A 21,317-nucleotide genomic window follows, 5' to 3' on the forward strand; every position below is an offset into this window, starting at 1 on the left:
AGCCGAATGGTAGTTGTATTCTGTCATTGCAGCCGAAACTGCCATGTCCTCTGCTTCATCCTCACACAGCGGCTCCTCCACAGTCAAAGCTGAGAGAACGTCATGGTCTAAGCTCTCACCAATTTCTTTCAGAGACTTATGTCACTCGGAAATAAGTGAAAACTGATGTATGGCTGTGTTGTTTATTGGAATTGCAGAGCGGCACAGAGCAGTGACACCGTGAATTTGCTTCAGCCATTGGTGACAACTTTTACTTCCACCTAAGAAACCAGTAAGCATGAAAATCCCCCATAAGGCTGTAACATGAAATGTGGAAAAAAGTGAAGCGCTGTGAATACTTTCCGGATGAATGTGTGTGAGTGTGTGTGTGTGTGTGTGTGTGTGTGTGTGTGTGTGTGTGTGTGTGTGTGTGTGTGTGTGTGTGTGTGTGTGTGTGTGTGTGTGTGTGTGTGTGTGTGTGTGTGTGTGTGTGTGTGTGTGTTCCAAATCAACCCAAAATCAAATACTGATCAACTGTGATTATTCTTGTCAAAGTGAAACACACCTCACCAGCTGTTCTGTGCCTGCATGTAACATGTTCACACAAAATCTGAACATGTGAGTGTAATTTTGTGCAAATTATTCTTTGGCTCTTCATTAACTTGTTCAGTACAGAATCAGTTGTCTATCAGGATGAATATTTTCTGAAAAAAAAAAACCTATTTCTTAAAAAGAAATGCAACTTAGTGTTTCTTTATAATCTTGAGTATTTATCTGTTTGTTCCATTACAGCATGTTTTTATGCTACAATAACTCTTGAGCTTATTTCAGTTCAATGTGGTCTTGAAGTTCAACATTGAGGGTCTCAGGCAGTAACAAAGCCAAACCTCCAGCAATAATTGGGATGATCCCATATGTCAGTATGGGGATGGTGTAATGGTAGACCTCCAGCAGTCTGATGAGTGGAGCAAGGATGCACGCCACACGTGCACACATGGAGTTTAGACCAAAACCACTATTCCTGCAAGCAACAGAATGTACAATGGTAAAAGGACTGCATTGCATTGTAGACCATGTATACAAATCACATTTTTGAAATATTTTTGAAAGACAGAGAATATACGATAAGCCTGATGAAAAGTGAACATCCCCTTGACCATTTCCAGTTCCTGGGGTCCTGAATACTGAGGCACCTGCATGCTGGATCATGCCCAGAGATCTGAGCCACATGGCCACAATGTTGCCCAATGATGAAAGTAATACACCTCAACTGAGTCTCTTGAAGTAAGTGTTCATTTGACACAAAGTAATTCATCAGTATCCTCGGTTTCTATAAAGAGACCAAGTAGCAAAGACATCCAGGTGTCACTTTAGGTCACTGGTTAGCATTCGAGTTTCATCACTACCATACAGAAAGACAGGAACCACCAGGATCTTAAAGATTTTAATTTCATTTTCCTGCAAAAATATCAGCATCGCCAAATTTGCAAAGCTCGATGATGTCAAGGTCAATAATTCTTTCTTTGCGAACACTCAACACCCAGTCCATGCAAGTACTGAACACAATCGGACCACGAACACATTCCTGATAAATGCTAGAATTTACTGGGAAGACATCACAGACTCCATCTCTGTAAAAGTGTACAGACCAGCTTTGATGTCCAGAAACTTGTTGGCGATGGCACAAGCTTTCATGATGTCCAGCTCAGTCAATCACTTCAACAAAGGCTGAAAGAAGTGCTGCCGATACTCATGCTTGCATTTAATGAGTACTCACAGAGCTTGGCTGTGGTCAGGGGTTGACTTCTTGAGTATGAAACTTGACTGCTCCAGTCTCTGAGCAGAAAGTAATTAGAACAGAAGAATAATCCTTGCAAGCATGATAGCTTAATGGTATCTCTGTATCCTCACTGTGTGATAGTCCCAGGTTGGCTTCTGACCTGGTCCTTTCTGTGTGGAGATTGCATGTTCTCCCCATGTTTGAATGTGAACATGTTGTGTCCACCATCATCCTCCCACTTCCAAAGACATGCAGGTTCAGTGACTCTAAATTGGCCGTAGGCGTAAGTGAAAGTGTGAATGTTTTTGTCTGTGTCTATGTGTTGGCGCTTCGGGTGACTTCATGACCAACTGGCAGAGACTGGAGGTTGGAATCGCAACAGGGTGCACCATCTCAGTGATACTTTTTGCTGCAGCGATGAACCGCCTGGTTAAGTCAGTGGAGAAGCCAAGGCGGGGAGCCGTACTGTCGAGTGGGATCCAGCAGGTCCCAGTCAGGGCCTTCATGGACGACTTGACAATTACAGCCAGGTCGGTCCCAGAGGGCAGGTGGATCTTGGAGGACTTGGTCGAGCTTACAACTGCAGCAAGGATGGCATTCAAACCATCGAAGTCGAGGAGTTTGGTCCTGAAATGTGGCCGCGTCCAAGATCGCTTTCGGTTTAAGATCGGCGATGACATCATCCCCACGGTAATGGAGAAGCCAGTTAAGAGCTTAGGAAGGTGGTACAGAGCTGACCTGAGTGACAAGGCAAGCGTAAAGGAGATGCTCAATCAAGCAGAAGAATGGCTGCAAGCCCTCGAGGGGAGTGGCCTACCGGGGAGGTACAAGGCATGGGGATACCAACACGGCATCCTACCGAGGCTCCTGTGGCCACTGCTGGTGTACGAGATTCCTTTGACAACAGTAGAGGCTCTGGAGCGGAAGATTAACAGCTTCCTCAGGAGATGGCTGTCAGTCCCCAAAAGCTTTTGCTCCTTAGGGCTCTACAGCTCAAGGAGTAAATTACAACTACCGATCACATCTGTCGTGGAGGAATTCAAGACAGCCAAGGTCCGGTTGGCCATGATGTTACGGGACAGTGACGATAAGGCGGTGCATCAGGCAAACATTACTGTGAAGACAGGCCGGAAATGGAATGCCAGCTGTGCGCTGAGGGAAGCAGAGGAGCGACTGCAATATGCGGACATCATGGGGACTGTGACCCAGGGGAGGTTGGGCCTGGGAGTCATCACCCGAGCTAGCTGGAAGGAGGCAAAGGCGAAAGACCGTCTTGGAATAGTGCAGGAAGAGATCAGGGCTGCAGAGGAGGAGAACAGGCAAGCTAGGGCAGTGGCCATGAAGCAGCAAGGCAGCTGGACCCGGTGGGACGGTGTCTGGGGAAGATCCCTCAGTTGGAAGGACATCTGGAGCATGGAGGGGCATCGGCTAAAGTTCCTGCTGAGCTCCGTGTATGATGTGCTACCAACACCAACGGATCTGCAAAGGTGGAAGCTGACGGAGGACCCCTTCTGCGCGCAGTGCAGGAGACCAGCAAGCCTGGAACACATTCTGTCATCTTGCCAAGCAAGCCTGATCGAGGGGAGGTTCAGGTAGCGCCACGATAAAGTGCTGGCGCAACTGGCCGATGGACACAAGAAAGAGAGGAAGCGGAAAAGAACTAAGGCCCAGACCAAAGGCCCTCGCTTCATTAGCTTTCTCAGGCCAGGGGAAAAAGCAGGCAAGGAGGACAGGTGTGAAGGCATCCTTGGCACAGCAGAGGACTGGGAAATGAGAGGTGACCTTGGTAGGCAGCTCAAGTTTCCAGAAGAGATCGCAGTCACCAGCCTCCGACCAGACATCGTGCTCTGGTCTCGCACAACAAAACAAGTGGCCTTGATCGAGCTAACGGTACCCTGGGAGGAGAGGATTGAGGAGGCTCACACATACGTTTAACAGAACGTATGTGTGAGTGTCCAGGAGAAAAAGATGCGTCTTATATAAAACAGACAAAATTCGTATGTAAATATGTATGTAAAATATGTGTCCTTCCACAGGTAGCCTTCACATGAGTTTGTTTACAGTGGATCACAAGTTGTGAGCCTGAGACCCACGCACTTTGGGCACTCGCCTCCTCCAGCAGCACCACTGGGGATGGAGACGTGCTAGTTCTGGTTGACTCAATTATAGTCTAGGTCTGCCTTAAAACACGCCAGCTCGACTGGCGTGACTCTATCCACCTGTTGCGAAACAACTGCTGTTGGAGATTTGAAGGTTCCAAAACCCTAGTAACCCAAGGGCCCAATCGGTTTTGTGGCATCGACCGCACTCGCCAGTCACAGAGTGAGTAGTAATGGTCACGTGCGCTTTTCATAGGTTTCAAGGTTGGAGTGCCCTGTAACCACGCATGACCTCCCCACTCCACCTGGATGCAGTTTAATGTCGTCCCCAGGGCCCAATTGAGCCCCAAGGGATCCTGCCATAGAACCACTACTCGGACACGAGTAACCGCCGATGACCAAAAATAAGTAGGTAACGGATTATTTCCAGTCAAAAGGCGCTGAAAAAATTACGGGGAATCCCCAGCACCAATTAGGCTTATGTATTTCCTTGATTAAATGCCTGATCTTGAATAGGGCCTGCCTCATTTCATGACTGGGTCAAAACTTCGTCTGAAAAAAAATAAACACTTGCCTTCAATAAGTGCCGGCATGATGTGCATGAAAAAGATTACATCTGGTCGAGTCAACTCTTTTTTCTATGTCTGCTGCGGCGTGGTACCTTACAATCCTAAAGCATGACGTCAATGTGCGCATGAGGCTTTTAAAGTTCTCCATTGCATTGCTGGATGTCTTAATGCAATTTACTGCAGGAGCAGTGGCTTTATCTGGAATTTGTCCCTTAATGAGCTCCACTTGTTTGTACAATAATCAGCCTCCAAACCAATGATTCAGTACATAGAATTTCCCTCTATGAATTGCAAGTCATTTGAGCATTTTTTTTCTGACTTCGTGTTGTAAAGTTGGTCAATTTGTGGACTTTTCTGCCAAACGTATTTGATCCATTATTGAAATGTGATCAGCGTGAACACGGCAAAAACTTTTAAAATATGATAGGAGAGGAAGGAGTGAAACCGGAAAAGTGATAAAGCCCTTTGCAGTCTATGTCATGTAGCAGGTGCTCAAGCAGACCAGATTCAAAGGGGTGACCCTCTGCTTGGGCCATGCTACCAAGATAGTTGACAATACAAATTTACAGGAAATTTTTGTCTTTTTTCTATCTTCACCTGCGCGACTGACTTATCAGTCCAATATGCAAGTGACAATCTCTGCTAAATTTGTTGTGCGTGTATTGTGATGCCTGCTGAGGCTGCCGCTGTTGCTCCTACCTCCTAGATCGTTGCTCAGCTTGACCCTGGTGCTCAGCCCTGGTGTGAATGTACACTCCCTCACTGCAATCTTTCAAGGTGTAGTGGAGGAGCATGGAGAAGAAGATTTCGAAGAGTGATGACGCAAGGACACAGCCCTGTTTCACCCCACATCTAACTGGGAAGGCTTGTGATGGTGCGCTGTTGTAGCAAACTGTACTGTGCATGTTCTCATGGAACGACGAGACCACTGCGAGGAGTTTTGGGGAACAACCGATCTTCTGCAGGAGCCTGAAGAGTCCGCTTTGACTGACCAAGTCGAAAGCCTTGGTCAGGTCAATGAAGAACATGTAGAGTGGCATTTGCTGCTCTTTACACTTCCCCTGCAGCTGGCGTATTGAACAGATCATGTCCACGGTAGACCTGCCAGCTCGAAAGCCACACTGGGACTCTGGGTAAACACGCGAGGTCAAGGTCTGTAGACACGCTAAGGCAACATGGGGGAAATCCTTCCCAACAGTACTGAGAAGGGAGATGCTTTGATAATTATTGCAGTCACTTCTGTCTCCTTTGTTCTTATACAAGGTGACAATGCTCGCATCTCGCATGTCCTGGGGAATGTGTCCTTGTTCCCAGTAGAGGCAGAAAAGTTTGTGCAGGTGTTTTAGCAGCACAGGTTTCCCACTCTTTAAGACTTCTGATGGGATGCCATCACTCCCTGGGGCCTTCCCACCTTTTCCAAGGTCTTCCATGGTTGGTGGCGTGTCTAGCTCTTCCATGACTGGCAGATCTGGGATGTCCTCGAGGGCTGTGACTGTGACAATGTTTGGGATGAGTACAGCTCGAGATAGACCTTGCTGGCCACTAGGGAGTGAGCCATATCACAGTCTGAACTATGGTAGCTGCGGGTGAGGAGAACACTGGCAAGGTCTGCACACCTGGTGAGGATGAGATCCAACTAGTGCCAGTAGCGGGACCATGGGTGGCTCCAAGACACCTGGTGGATATCCTTGCATTTGAAGAAGGTGCTGGTCACGCATAGGCCATGATAGCAGGATCACTCAGCCATTATATAAAAATCTCTGATTGCTCTTTGATTTCTTACCATCCCTTTATAAGACATTGAGAATGAGAACATGTAGGTAGACATGATATGACAGATGTAAAGTGGCTGTCTTTGGTTCGCCACACTCATGTTATGTGTGAAACTTATAAAATACAGTGCAGGCAACAAGCAGCATTTTGTTAATACTCGCCAACCTCGTTTAGGCCCGGGTCTGCACACAGTTTGAAAAAATAAAGGGCCGGGCTATTAATCAAAGAAATACAGTCTGTTATGTCAATGTCCTCTATTACAACTCCTGACATAAAATTATTCTCAAAATAGTTATTCAATAAAGTTAATAATTTGATATTACCTAACAAAGGTAGGGTGGAGTTCCGCAGTATAAATGTAGGCTGTACTGAAACCGGCAGTTGCAGAGAATTTTCCAAGAACAGCGATGACTGTTACCACCACAGGGAGGTCTGTGAAGAAAGTAAACAGAGATAAATGTAAAATACTGTACATGTGACTGGAGAAAATGATAGCAAATTTAAATGTGAAGAAAAAGTATTTCAAAAATTTAAAACAATGATTTTTATAATACCCTCTGGAACAGCAAGGATCAAAAGGCAAACAATGCCCCCAATGAGCATGTAGCCTACTTGACTTGGTCTCCTTCCAAGGTACTGAGTTGAAGCTAAATATGCCAGGTAGGCTGGAATTTCAACTAAACCAAAGATGAACTGTGTGAGGTAGATGTTCAGACCAAAACCTCCGACATTCAGGCTCAGTCCATAATACAGTAGACTCGATGCAAACCTGGTGTCAGAGATGGATGGATACTTTCAGTTTGAGATAAAAACAACAGGGACTTAAGACATTTTTGCTATTTTGGGTACTATGATGATCTACAGTGCAGACTGTAAAGTGCACAGCACAAGTGCACTGGGATGTGTCTAACTCTACTGTCCTATTTAAACAGCACATTATCTCAGCACAAACTAAGGCATTGTCCAACTGTCAATTAATCATGGTTAAGTTCAATTTTGTTTATTGTAATGCATGGCCTCGATTCGCCGTAATTAAATAAATACAGGAATGCTTTCTCAACAAAAACCTGAGGTTTTGAGCTGAGAACAAAGACAGCCTTTCATTCCTAACTGTGGAAATTCTTGGGGCCACCTGGCTATCTCCTGAACACTCCATGGCCTCTTCACATCACAACAAAACTGTAATTCACAGCTCTTCTAAGCTTTCTCTGAAATCTTTATCAGTTAAATTTCAGTCACTGTGAATTACATGACATTATAATTGCTTCACATCAGAATCTGAACTTCCCCAGGCTAGGAGAATTCACCTTTTATGGCCTCATGCCAAGGCCAGAAGCTCTCCAGACTGCAAAAGGATCTCTTCCATGGTAGGACATGGCCATAAACTTTGAGCCTTGACAACCAGCTATTATCTCTAGGTCTAAGTGAAGAAAAAGGAGGCCTTTTGTTTAAATAGGAATGCAAGAGACCAATATTTTATGTTGTTTGTGTTGATTACTCAAACAAACTGCTTTGCATATAATTGCTCCAATAAAATGACGTGTGTTCTTTGTAACTGCTGTTGTGTTTAAATGTGATGATGTTTTTCTGACTTGTGATAATGGAATATTCTGTTAACCAAATGGTGTGTGCAGGATATGTTTAAGCCTTTAATAATGTTATATTCATCCCAAAAATGTCTTAGAACAAATAGTATGCCAAAATAGTAAATGTGTTTAAATAGTTGAATCATTTCTTTGTTTGCCTCTAGCACATGTAGTTTCTGTGAAATTACACACCCTAAATGGGCGAAGTTTAATGCCGTAAGTCCCTTTTAAAAAGTTAGAACAGAGTTTCTTCTCTGAGCAAGCATGACGGCAACAGTGGTATGGAAAAACTCCCTCTGGTGTTTATGAGAAAGAAACCTCAAGCAGACCAGACTCAGAGGGGTGTCCAACTGCTTTGGCCATACCATTAATAACAAAAACAGGTGAACAAAATCCAACAAACAATTGTCAAGCAAGCAAACAAAAATAAAACTCCAGGTACACCCCCCCCCCCAAAAAAGAAATGACCAGCAGGCAGCATGAGTCACAGTTCATTACACCTAATAACTTCCAGAGACTTTCATCTAAACACCATACAGTCAGGGAGGAGACCACCAGTTAGTTCAGCCAACACTGAAGATCAACAATACAAAAGAAAAACAAAGCAGAAATCAATCAGCTGGCAAGAGCTCTCCCTTAATATCGGTAAAGTGGATCAACAACTAGCCACTGGCCCCTCTCCTGATTTACTCAAACAGCATGTTGAGTTAGAGACTGAATTTGATCTCACTACAACCACTGAGGCACCGTCTTTTGCTTTCATGCTCCACATACTATGAGCACGGTAACAAGGCAAAACGGCTTCGAGCCCACCAGTTACGATGCCAGGCTGTTTCGCGTCTCATCCCTCAGATAAAAGACGCAGCAGTCTTGTATAAACTACCTCAAAGTGATACTTGAGTGAAAGTACAAGTATCTTAGCAAGTATCATTAAAAATATTACTTGTGTAAATTTTTAAAGTAGCTGACATTTACTATACTTAAAGTAGACCTGCATTGAAATAAATGCAGTCAGATCTTTGGACCAAAAAATGACTTATATTTACACATAAGATCGTTCTGAATGTAGTAAAGTAAATCTGCAAGCCCAGATCTGTCATTCAACGGAGAAATCTTCATTTAAAAATGAGAAATTTACAGCCAAAATTTAGTCCTCCGCAAAACCGTCAGCACATCCGGGACGCTGCCGAGACGTCAGGGAGAAGACCCTATCCCAGCATGCACTGCGCGCGCCAACTGTAATTTGTGGATTTACGTCAGTTTGCATCTGCACCTTTTATTGTCTTATACGGAAGGATCTACTTTTTTAAAACTTCATATTGTCTTGTGGTACGTTTGGTGAGTACACATTTCTTTTATTTGTGCTTGAAAATTATTCTTGGGGACTTTATCATACGCCCGTTTGATTGAGTGGTGTTGCATTGAAAATCTACTGTCTTTTGCCTCCGGTGTTACCGTCGCGGGGTACGGAGGCCGGACCCGCAAAGAATTCAAGTCATTAAAAAGATATAAACCTCTATCAACGGCCATGGAGCTCTGCGGCTCCGATTACCGAGATGTGCAGCGCTGTGGATTTTGCTGCAAGAAGTCTGTCCTTGCGAGCAACAGGTGTCACCGGCCGCTCCGCATCAAAACAGCGAGCGTAGTCTCTGGACTTGTGCCAAGTTGGCTGCACCTCCATCCAGTAGACACAGCCGTGTCTGTGGCTGCACAGCAGACACGGGGTGTGAGTGGCCCACAGCGGAATTTAATGAGCGCATGCACTCGGTAAGCACATCGGAGGCAGTGAAAGCGAGGCATCGGGGAAGAACGTCGCCCGCTGTCGATGCCGCCGCTGATCTGAGCATGCAGAGCTGTATCTCGCATTCATTGCAGCTTACTTTTGGATGATGAAACCAGGATGTGTATAACAGTAACACTACTAACAGATAAAATCAATTTCAATGCAGGATTGGACTGAAGGCGGGAGCGCGTCGTCTTGTCCCTGACGTCATGGAAATGATCCAGATGTACAAACTGTTTTCGCAGAGGGCTAAATTTTAGCTGCAAATTTGTCATTTTTAAACAAAGATTTCTCCGCTGAATTATAAATTTGGGCTTACAGATTTAGTTTACTGCATTCACAAGGGTCGTAGAAATACATATCAGCTATTTCTTTCTGAAATCTGACCACATTTATTTCAATGCAGGTCTACTTTAAGAACGAAAACTAAATTTCTCATATAAAATGTACTTTAAGTAAAAGTATTGAGTAAAAGTAAAATCCAAAATGAGTGGAGAGTGAAACAGCGACACGAAAAGAAAGTCAGTGCACTGTCTGGAGAAACCAGGAGGGGGCCTCAGCCCATATAAAAGGCTGGATCCGCCTCTGGTGGAGCAGTTGTCGGTGACGGGATGAGTGAGGCAACAGGTGGATGTATATAGCTGTAAAGAAAGCTGCAGTTCTTTCTTGAATACGCAGTTGTTTTCCTGGAAGACCCACGCACACTTTTCTGTTAAACACAACAGCCAAGCTCTTGTGAAACAGAGCAGTCATTTATAGCTACATAGTTGTGCCAAATTTAAGGGGGGTGGACAACTTTTCAAGCGTCACCACCACCAACCACTGCAAAGCAACCAAATGCAACGCTCTTTGCACTCTGGAATCCAAAACGTGGCACCGCTTTTATACCCTGCTTTGTTGCGGTTTTCACCCACCCACAGTCTCCTCTTCTCGAGGATGCAGATTCAACCTGTCATGTTTTTAGATATATATATATATATATATATATATATTTTTTTTTTTTTTTTTTTTTTTTTTTTTTTTTTGTCTTTTAAACTTGTTTCTTTCACCTCTACAAACAGCCATTGCCCAATCAAATTTCTTCTACTTTTATATTGTAGTAATGAGTGACGAAGATGGTTCAGGGAAATGTATCAGAGTAAAACTATACATTTTATTGAGAACGTGTAGTGGAGTAAAAGTGAAAGTCACCAGAAATGAAAATAACGAAGTAAAGTACAGATATGTCAAAATTTTACTCAGGCACATTACACACTGACCCTGTCACCATTTATTCTGTTGTTGACTCATTTTACTCTTCTACCAGTTGGAATCACCATTTGACTCCTCAAAAATTCATTAGTTTTAGATGGTCTCACTTTCCCTGTCAAATAAACCCAGCGATTGTTAAAGAACTCAATTCACCACTAACAGTGGAAGAAATCAGTCTTGCTATGAATAGTATGCAAAATAATAAAGATCTTGACCCTGATGGCTTTTCTGTTGAATTCTTTAAAATATGTAAGATTAAATTAGCGCCACTATTACTCTCTATGAAGGAATCTAAGTGCAAATGTTCATTGATATTTGTGTAAGCAGGGTGTACACCCACTGTGAACCCACCAACATAAGGTGTGTCTCAATATTATGCTGTATAAATTGCAGAAAAATTCTGCACTCAACATTCGACCAGATTTTTGATGGTCTATGGAGCAATCAGTTTCTGCTACCTCATGACTGCAGTACACCAGCACTGCGCCAGACCACACCCCATTTTTAGACCAACGCGTCCATGGGTGCACAAATGTGCACAAGTACAGGAAATTCTATTTTTACTTACTTAATTTATGTGTCTGCAAAATGATGAATTAACTAAGATAAAGTGCAGCATGAAAAAAAATCTTGGTAAAAGAAAAACAATGATGACAAACCAGTTACAGCTCATTATTGCAGAATATTTTCTCAAATAGGAGGTCCGACAGATGTCCAACATGGAACCTCGCTTCTGTGCACCCACCAGTTCCATCTAAACAGCAACAACACCACAATATTTTCAGATAATTGCAGTGTTTGTAATCAAGCAATTTAATTGGATTTTTTTTTTGGGGGGGGGGGGGGGGGGGCAGGAATGCTACTGTTGCTCACATTATCCAGCAGATCTTGTGGAATCTCTCTCTTATTCACCCTGGCTGCTCTCTGAAGCTGCTTGTGAGCCTCCTCCTTTCTACCCTGAGTTAAAAGCCAGCGAGCTGATTCTGGGAGAAACCTAATAAAAATAAATTATTTGGATGTGATGTTCTCTGAGAAACTTTTGAGGAAATCAGGAACTTGTCACATGATTATGGTATGAGAGATTGTGGCTGACCAGAAAAGGAATCCCAGCATCGGGACAACAGGACAGAAGAGCACCAGCTGTAGGATCCTCCAGTTGTGGACTCCGTAGGCAATTCCAGACAACAGCATCAGTCCAAGACAGTAAAAAAGTAATAATGCACAAATACAAAGAGCACCCTTGGATGGATCAGTCCACTCCACCGCTATAAAACAATAAGACAGATGTTACAGTGGAGTTTAATCATCAGTTTCTATCAGATTTTCTACGTATGTCTAATGTCTTACAATACAAAGGGTTCAGATACAAAACACAGTAGCTCCATTTTTAAATGGAGAAAACTGAAGTTTACAATGGGGATTTAAAGGAACATGTTTTTGAAATACATGATTTCCATAATTAAAATGAAACCGTATGTTGAAATTACTGAATATTTTGCACAGTGATGTAACTTCCCAGGAAAGTACATGTTGACCTAACCTAAGAATCTGTGGGTTTGGAGATACTGGGTTTTGCATTTGAACCCCTTCATACATAGTACTCTACTGCTGGAGGATTAACTCTTATGTATGGCAGGGACAGCTGCGGCAGTGGAAACTGTGGTTCAGTTTAAGCATATGTTTCAAGGTGGATAAGGCTGAAATAAATACAACAAGACAAAACCACTTGGAAGTGCACAAGGGACTGGACTGTAGTACGAGTCAGCTTTTACACCTCTTATTTTGCACAACTCTGGTAATTGTTATGAGGAGGAGTTTGACGGTGGGAAGGACTGCGCTAAGGTGCTCTGACACGCACACATTTTGGCACTTCATCATGACAATACCACCCGCTGTCTTCCCAGCTGGATGCCATGCTTTGTTCAACTGGACACTGGTTATATAAAATAATTCTTTTGTAGCAGAATAATCATTTTCTCTCAGAGTTTGGCTGTTGAAAACACCTCTAATTGCATCCGGAATCACAGAGGACAGTTTTAGCTGGAGCTTTTTTCTCTCTCTCTCTCTCTCTCTCTCTCTCTCTCTCTCTCTCTCTCTCTCTACAGCACTTCATGAGGTGGATAACACTTTTGGAACAGTGTAAAAGGTAAGTATTTGTAATGTTTATATTGTAATGGCCTGGTAAAACAGTTGCATGTTCATTCCTTCTTACAAGCAGCTTTAAAAGTATGTTTATGATAGATTTAACATCTCGTTATAATCAATCAGATGAGCTGCGCTGTCATGCGGTGCGCTGACGCAATCACCCGCACTCACACGCAGTGTTTTTAATTGTTTGCGCAATGTTCACGTGGAGTTCATGTAATTAATGCGTGGCAGAGATTTTGAACATTTTGAAATTTTCTTTGTGCACTCACATGAAGCCACGCACAGTTTACAATGGTTTACAACTGTTTGTGACGAGTTTACTCTCCTGCACGGCAGCGTGCATGCAAGTCCTCGGATGCAAGTGTCAGGGCACCTTAAGTTAGTCAGGATGTACACAGTGGTGCATGACCTAAAAAGATTGGGAACCACTGATCTTACCCAATGGACAGCAGCAGTATAATGGCATCATGCAGTCAAGTCCCTACAGTCATCCATTTCCATGTCAGAAAGTATCTATTTTTCCTTTTGTCCTATATAAACAGTGCCAGTGTATCTGATAAAGGGCAGCATGTGACAACCTGGACGTATAATAGAGCTCACTAAAGTAAATGACTGAAAAATAGTAATCTGTACATACCCATTACAGATGTCAACACTGGAAGGAGAGCTCCTGAAGATCCCGAGAAAAATTTCATAACCATATGAATGTAGATGTTGGGTGAGAAAGCAGTACCCATACCAAACAATATTTGGAAACTCATTAAAAGTAGAATGGAACAGCGTCGACCAAACCTACCAAGAGAGAAGAAAGCCACGGTGAGTTGCAAGTTACACTCAAAGACCCACATATACTTCCATTGGCAAACAAAAGTTTGCCCTTTGTTTGCTTCATTTATTTATGATGTCATAAAGTGAGAATGCTTTACAGGCAAGTGCAAGTTTGTGGTGTAGGGCAGCAAAGAAACACTTCTTCACAGAAATGCATGAAAAATTATGATTAACTTGTTCAATGTATTATTTCCTTAAATTTTACAACTCACAAATCATCCATCCATCCATCCATTTTCTTCCGCTTTATCCGGAGCCGGGTCGCGGGGGCAGCAGCTCAAGCAAAGCCGCTCAGACCTCCCGATCCGCACACACCTCCCCCAGCTCCTCCAGGGGAACCCCAAGGCATTCCCAAGCCAGCCGAGAGATGTAGTCCCTCCAGCATGTCCTGGGTCTTCCCCAGGGCCTCCTCCCAGTGGGACGTGCCCGGAACACCTCTCCAGCGAGGCATCCAGGGGGCATCCGGAAAAGATGCCCGAGCCACCTCAACTGACTCCTTTCGACGTGGAGGAGCAGCAGCTCGACTCCGAGCTCCTCCCGAGTGACCGAGCTCCTCACCCTATCTCTAAGGGAGCGCCCAGCCACCCTGCGGAGGAAACTCATCTCGGCCACTTTTACTCGCGATCTCGTTCTTTCGGTCATGAGCGAAATCTCATGACCATAGGTGAGGATCGGAACGTAGATCGATCGGTAAATCAAGAGCTTTGCCCCCCTACTCAGCTCTCTCTTCACCACGATGGTCCGATACAGCGACCACATCACTGCAGATGCTGCATCAATCCGTCTATCGATCTCACGCTCCATCCGTCCCCCACTCGTGAACAAGACCCCGAGATACTTAAACTCCTCCACTTGAGGCAAGGACACTCCACTGACCTGAAGAGGGCAAAGCACCTTTTTCCGGTCGAGAACCATGGCCTCGGAATTGGAGGTGTTGATCTTCATCCCGGACGCTTCACACCCGGCTGCAAACCGCCCCAGTGCACGCTGAAGGTCCTGATTTGACGAAGCCAACAGAACCACATCGTCCGCAAACAGCAGAGACGAGATTCTGTGGTTCCCAAACCAGACCCCCTCTACACCCTGGCTGCGCCTAGAAATTCTGTCCATAAAAATAATGAACAGAACCGGTGACAAAGGGCAGCCCTGGCGGAGGCCAACGTACACTGGAAACAGGTTTGACTTACTACTGGCAATGCAAACCAAGCTCCTGCTGCGGTCATACAGGGACCGGATAGCCCTTAGCAAAGGACCCCGGACCCTGTACTCCCGGAGCACTCCCCACAGGGTGCCCCGAGGGACACGGTCAAACGCCTAATCCAGATCCACAAAACACATGTGGACTGGTTGGGCGAACTCCCGTGAACCCTCGAGCACCCAATGGAGCGTGTAGAGCTGGTCCAGTGTGCCGCGACCAGGACGAAAACCACACTGCTCCTCCTGAATCCGAGGTTCGACCATCGGTCGAATTCTCCTCTCCAGTACTCTGGAATAGACCTTACCGGGGAGGCTGAGGAGTGTGATACCCCTATAGTTGGAACACACCCTCCGGTCCCCCTTCTTAAACAGGGGGACCACCACCCCGGTCTGCTAATCCAGAGGCACTGTCCCCGATCGCCACGCGATGTTGCAGAGGCGTGTCAGCCAAGACAGCCCCACAACATCCAGAGACTTAAGGTACTCAGGATGGATTTCATCCACCCCAGGAGCCTTGCCACCGAGAAGCTTTGTAACCACCTCGGTAACTTCGGCCTGGGTAATGGATGAGTCCGCCTCTGAGTCCCCAGTCTCTGCTTCCTCTTCGGAAGATGTGACAATGGGATTGAGGAGATCCTCGAAGTACTCCTTCCACCGCCCGACAACATCCCCAGTCAGGGTCAACAGCTCCCCACCCGCACCATGAACAGTGCTGGCGGAGAGCTGCTTCCACCTCCTAAGGCTTCGGACGGTTTGCCAGAATCTCTTCAAGGCCGACCGATAGTCCTCCTCCATAGCCTCCCCGAACTCCTCCCAGACCCGAGTTTTTGCCTCTGCGACCGCACGGGCTGCAGCACGCTTGGCCTGCCGGTACCTGTCAGCTGCCTCTGGGGTCCCACCTACCAACAAAGATAAGTAGGACTCCTTCTTCAGCTTGACGGCATCCCTTACTTCCGGTGTCCACCACCGGGTTCGGGGATTGCCGCCAGGACAGGCACCAGAGACCTTGTGACCACAGCTAGCAGCCGCATCGACAATGGAGGTGGAGAACATGGTCCACTCTGACTCCATGTCTCCAACCTCCCCCGAGATCTGGGAGAAGCTCTCCCGGAGGTGGGAGTTGAAGACCTCGCTGTCTCCCCCTCTAGCTGCCACCTTATTGTGGTGGGGAAGTTTGCGTACACGGATGATCCTAGAGCTATGTCGTCGGGGGCTTTGTGCTCCCTGTAGGGTCTCCCAAGGCAAACAGGTCCTAGGTGACGGGTCAGACTAAGGGCAGTTCAGAACCTCCATGACCAGTAAAAGCTCAAGGACTGAGACGTCGTCCGGTATGGTGGAGCCGGGGTCAAGGGCGGGTGGCCCGGCGGCCCAGTCCATGCTCACAGCCCCTGGCTGTTGGGACGTGGAATGTCACCTCACTAGGGGGGAAGGAGCCTGAGCTTGTGCGGGAGGTTGAGAGATACTGACTAGAGATAGTCGGGCTCACCTCCACGCACAGCTTGGGCTCTGGTACCCAACTCCTGGAGAGGGGCTGGATGCTTCACTCACAAATCAGTTAACTTAAAAAAAAAAAAAAAACTTGTTTATAAGAATTTCGGCAGTGACAAGTTTTATAACTGTTCTTCTGTATATGTCAATGAATTGTTACAACCAGGGCACTCCTTTTTGCCAGAGGACAGAAGCGCTCCTTTTTTATCCAGATGGAGCAGGAGGAGAAGCAGTACTGTTTTTGAAAAAAAGAGTGCTTGAAAAGAAGAGTGCCTCCTTCATGCAATGATATAATGAAACGAGAGGAGAGCGAGAGAGAAAGAAAAGTGATTTCCTCACACCTTTTTTCAAAATCCCAAATCAGCATTATCAATACACTTGCACCGTGACCATGCTAAATCTTCCGATCAAAGTTCATGCTTACCCACTTTTGTAAACAAAGAATAGAAGACGCATTACCGGAGTGTTCGATCCATTTATAGCTTGTCCATCCATCCATTTTCTATACCCGCTTACTCCAATTAATGGTCACAGGGGGGCTGGAGCCTATTCCAGCAGTCATAGGGCATGAGGTGGGGTACACCTTGGACAGGATGGCAGTCTATCATAAGGTGTAAGTGATAAACATTATTATCATTTTTATCTGTTACATATCCAAATAAACATGTGCCTGTCCTGTCAGCCCTTATTGTGTGTTTTGGGTAGTTGTGAACTTTGGCCTGGCCCAGGATGCACCCTTCGTGCCGAGATGCTGAATTGGCTTATTAACCTCACCGTCTGCAAATAAACCAAACCTCAATGTCCAATTAATTCCTTTGTACTCACACAGTGTCACGCGTTGTCCATAACAAAAACACACACAGAAACGCACACATACAACTGAGTCTGATGGTGTGTGCTGATGGAGTGAGATCAACTGCACAATCAATCAATCAATCAATTTTTTTTTATATAGCGCCAAATCACAACAAACAGTTGCCCCAAGGCGCTTTATATTGTAAGGCAAGGCCATACAATAATTATGTAAAACCCCAACGGTCAAAACGACCCCCTGTGAGCAAGCACTTGGCTACAGTGGGAAGGAAAAACTCCCTTTTAACAGGAAGAAACCTCCAGCAGAACCAGGCTCAGGGAGGGGCAGTCTTCTGCTGGGACTGGTTGGGGCTGAGGGAGAGAACCAGGAAAAAGACATGCTGTGGAGGGGAGCAGAGATCGATCACTAATGATTAAATGCAGAGTGGTACATACAGAGCAAAAAGAGAAAGAAAGAAAGTGCATCATGGGAACCCCCCAGCAGTCTACGTCTATAGCAGCATAACTAAGGGATGGTTCAGGGTCACCTGATCCAGCCCTAACTATAAGCTTTAGCAAAAAGGAAAGTTTTAAGCCTAATCTTAAAAGTAGAGAGGGTGTCTGTCTCCCTGATCTGAATTGGGAGCTGGTTCCACAGGAGAGGAGCCTGAAAGCTGAAGGCTCTGCCTCCCATTCTACTCTTACAAACCCTAGGAACTACAAGTAAGCCTGCAGTCTGAGAGCGAAGTGCTCTATTGGGGTGATATGGTACTACGAGGTCCCTAAGATAAGATGGGACCTGATTATTCAAAACCTTATAAGTAAGAAGAAGAATTTTAAATTCTATTCTAGAATTAACAGGAAGCCAATGAAGAGAGGCCAATATGGGTGACATATGCTCTCTCCTTCTAGTCCCCGTTAGTACTCTAGCTGCAGCATTTTGAATTAACTGAAGGCTTTTTAGGGAACTTTTAGGACAACCTGATAATAATGAATTACAATAGTCCAGCCTAGAGGAAATAAATGCATGAATTAGTTGTTCAGCATCACTCTGAGACAAGACCTTTCTAATTTTAGAGATATTGCGTAAATGCAAAAAAGCAGTCCTACATATTTGTTTAATATGCGCTTTGAATGACATATCCTGATCAAAAATGACTCCAAGATTTCTCACAGTATTACTAGAGGTCAGGGTAATGCCATCCAGAGTAAGGATCTGGTTAGACACCATGTTTCTAAGATTTGTGGGGCCAAGTACAATAACTTCAGTTTTATCTGAGTTTAAAAGCAGGAAATTAGAGGTCATCCATGTCTTTATGTCTGTAAGACAATCCTGCAGTTTAGCTAATTGGTGTGTGTCCTCTGGCTTCATGGATAGATAAAGCTGGGTATCATCTGCGTAACAATGAAAATTTAAGCAATACCGTCTAATAATACTGCCTAAGGGAAGCATGTATAAAGTGAATAAAATTGGTCCTAGCACAGAACCTTGTGGAACTCCATAATTAACTTTAGTCTGTGAAGAAGATTCCCCATTTCCATGAACAAATTGTAATCTATTAGACAAATATGATTCAAACCACAGCAGCGCAGTGCCTTTAATACCTATGGCATGCTCTAATCTCTGTAATAAAATTTTATGGTCAACAGTATCAAAAGCAGCACTGAGGTCTAACAGAACAAGCACAGAGATGAGTCCACTGTCCGAGGCCATAAGAAGATCATTTGCAACCTTCACTAATGCTGTTTCTGTACTATGATGAATTCTAAAACCTGACTGAAACTCTTCAAATAGACCATTCCTCTGCAGATGATCAGTTAGCTGTTTTACAACTACCCTTTCAAGAATTTTTGAGAGAAAACAACAACAGGAACAAATTGGGGAATAAGGATTGAGCACTGCTGGATGGCCCCTGCCTGTGGTCACTAGATCACTAATTTAGAAGATCTTCACTTAGCCTGGAAAAAGAGTCTGTTGCTCTATAAAAAAGCCCTCCGTAAAGCTAGGACATCTTACTACTCATCACTAATTGAAGAAAATAAGAACAACCCCAGGTTTCTTTTCAGCACTGTAGCCAGGCTGACAAAGAGTCAGAGCTCTATTGAGCCGAGTATTCCTTTAACTTTAACTAGTAATGACTTCATGACTTTCTTTGCTAATAAAATTTTAACTATTAGAGAAAAAATTACTCATAACCATCCCAAAGACGTATCGTTATCTTTGGCTGCTTTCAGTGATGCCGGTATTTGGTTAGACTCTTTCTCTCAGATTGTTCTGTCTGAGTTATTTTCATTAGTTAGTTCATCCAAACCATCAACATGTCTATTAGACCCCATTCCTACCAGGCTGCTCAAGGAAGCCCTACCATTATTTAATGCTTCGATCTTAAATATGATCAATCTATCTTTATTAGTTGGCTATGTACCACAGGCTTTTAAGGTGGCAGTAATTAAACCATTACTTAAAAAGCCATCACTTGACCCAGCTATCTTAGCTAATTATAGGCCAATCTCCAACCTTCCTTTTCTCTCAAAAATTCTTGAAAGGGTAGTTGTAAAACAGCTAACTGATCATCTGCAGAGGAATGGTCTATTTGAAGAGTTTCAGTCAGGTTTTAGAATTCATCATAGTACAGAAACAGCATTAGTGAAGGTTACAAATGATCTTCTTATGGCCTCAGACAGTGGACTCATCTCTGTGCTTGTTCTGTTAGACCTCAGTGCTGCTTTTGATACTGTTGACCATAAAATTTTATTACAGAGATTAGAGCATGCCATAGGTATTAAAGGCACTGCGCTGCGGTGGTTTGAATCATATTTATCTAATAGATTACAATTTGTTCATGTAAATGGGGAATCTTCTTCACAGACTAAGGTTAATTATGGAGTTCCACAAGGTTCTGTGCTAGGACCAATTTTATTCACTTTATACATGCTTCCCTTAGGCAGTATTATTAGACGGCACTGCTTAAATTTTCATTGTTACGCAGATGATACCCAGCTTTATCTATCCATGAAGCCAGAGGACACACACCAATTAGCTAAACTGCAGGATTGTCTTACACACATAAGGACATGGATGACCTCTAATTTCCTGCTTTTAAACTCAGATAAAACTGAAGTTATTGTACTTGGCCCCACAAATCTTAGAAACATGGTGTCTAACCAGATCCTTACTCTGGATGGCATTACCCTGACCTCTAGTAATACTGTGAGAAATCTTGGAGTCATTTTTGATCAGGATATGTCATTCAAAGCGCATATTAAACAAATATGTAAGACTGCTTTTTTGCATTTACGCAATATCTCTAAAATTAGAAAGGTCTTGTCTCAGAGTGATGCTGAAAAACTAATTCATGCATTTATTTCCTCTAGGCTGGACTATTGTAATTCATTATTATCAGGTTGTCCTAAAAGTTCCCTGAAAAGCCTTCAGTTAATTCAAAATGCTGCAGCTAGAGTACTGACGGGGACTAGAAGGAGAGAGCATATCTCACCCATATTGGCCTCTCTTCATTGGCTTCCTGTTAATTCTAGAATAGAATTTAAAATTCTTCTTCTTACTTATAAGGTTTTGAATTATCTTAGGGACCTCATAGTACCATATCACCCCAATAGAGCGCTTCGCTCTCAGACTGCAGGCTTACTTGTAGTTCCTAGGGTTTGTAAGAGTAGAATGGGAGGCAGAGCCTTCAGCTTTCAGGCTCCTCTCCTGTGGAACCAGCTCCCAATTCGGATCAGGGAGACAGACACCCTCTCTACTTTTAAGATTAGGCTTAAAACTTTCCTTTTTGCTAAAGCTTATAGTTAGGGCTGGATCAGGTGACCCTGAACCATCCCTTAGTTATGCTGCTATAGACTTAGACTGCTGGGGGGTTCCCATAATGCACTGAGTGTTTCTTTCTCTTTTTGCTCTGTATGCACCACTCTGCATTTAATCATTAGTGATTGATCTCTGCTCCCCTCCACAGCATGTCTTTTTCCTGGTTCTCTCCCTCAGCCCCAACCAGTCCCAGCAGAAGACTGCCCCTCCCTGAGCCTGGT

At 44.4% G+C, this 21,317-nt stretch overlaps 1 pseudogene; it reads right to left on the minus strand.

Annotated features, from left to right (window-relative positions):
• Positions 1 to 723: 723 nt before the first annotated feature.
• LOC117509044 overlaps positions 724 to 21,317 on the minus strand; it is a 50,653-nt pseudogene continuing 30,059 nt past the window's right edge.

This window comes from Thalassophryne amazonica, chromosome 1 (genome assembly GCF_902500255.1).
Source record: "Thalassophryne amazonica chromosome 1, fThaAma1.1, whole genome shotgun sequence".
NCBI lineage: Eukaryota > Metazoa > Chordata > Actinopteri > Batrachoidiformes > Batrachoididae > Thalassophryne > Thalassophryne amazonica.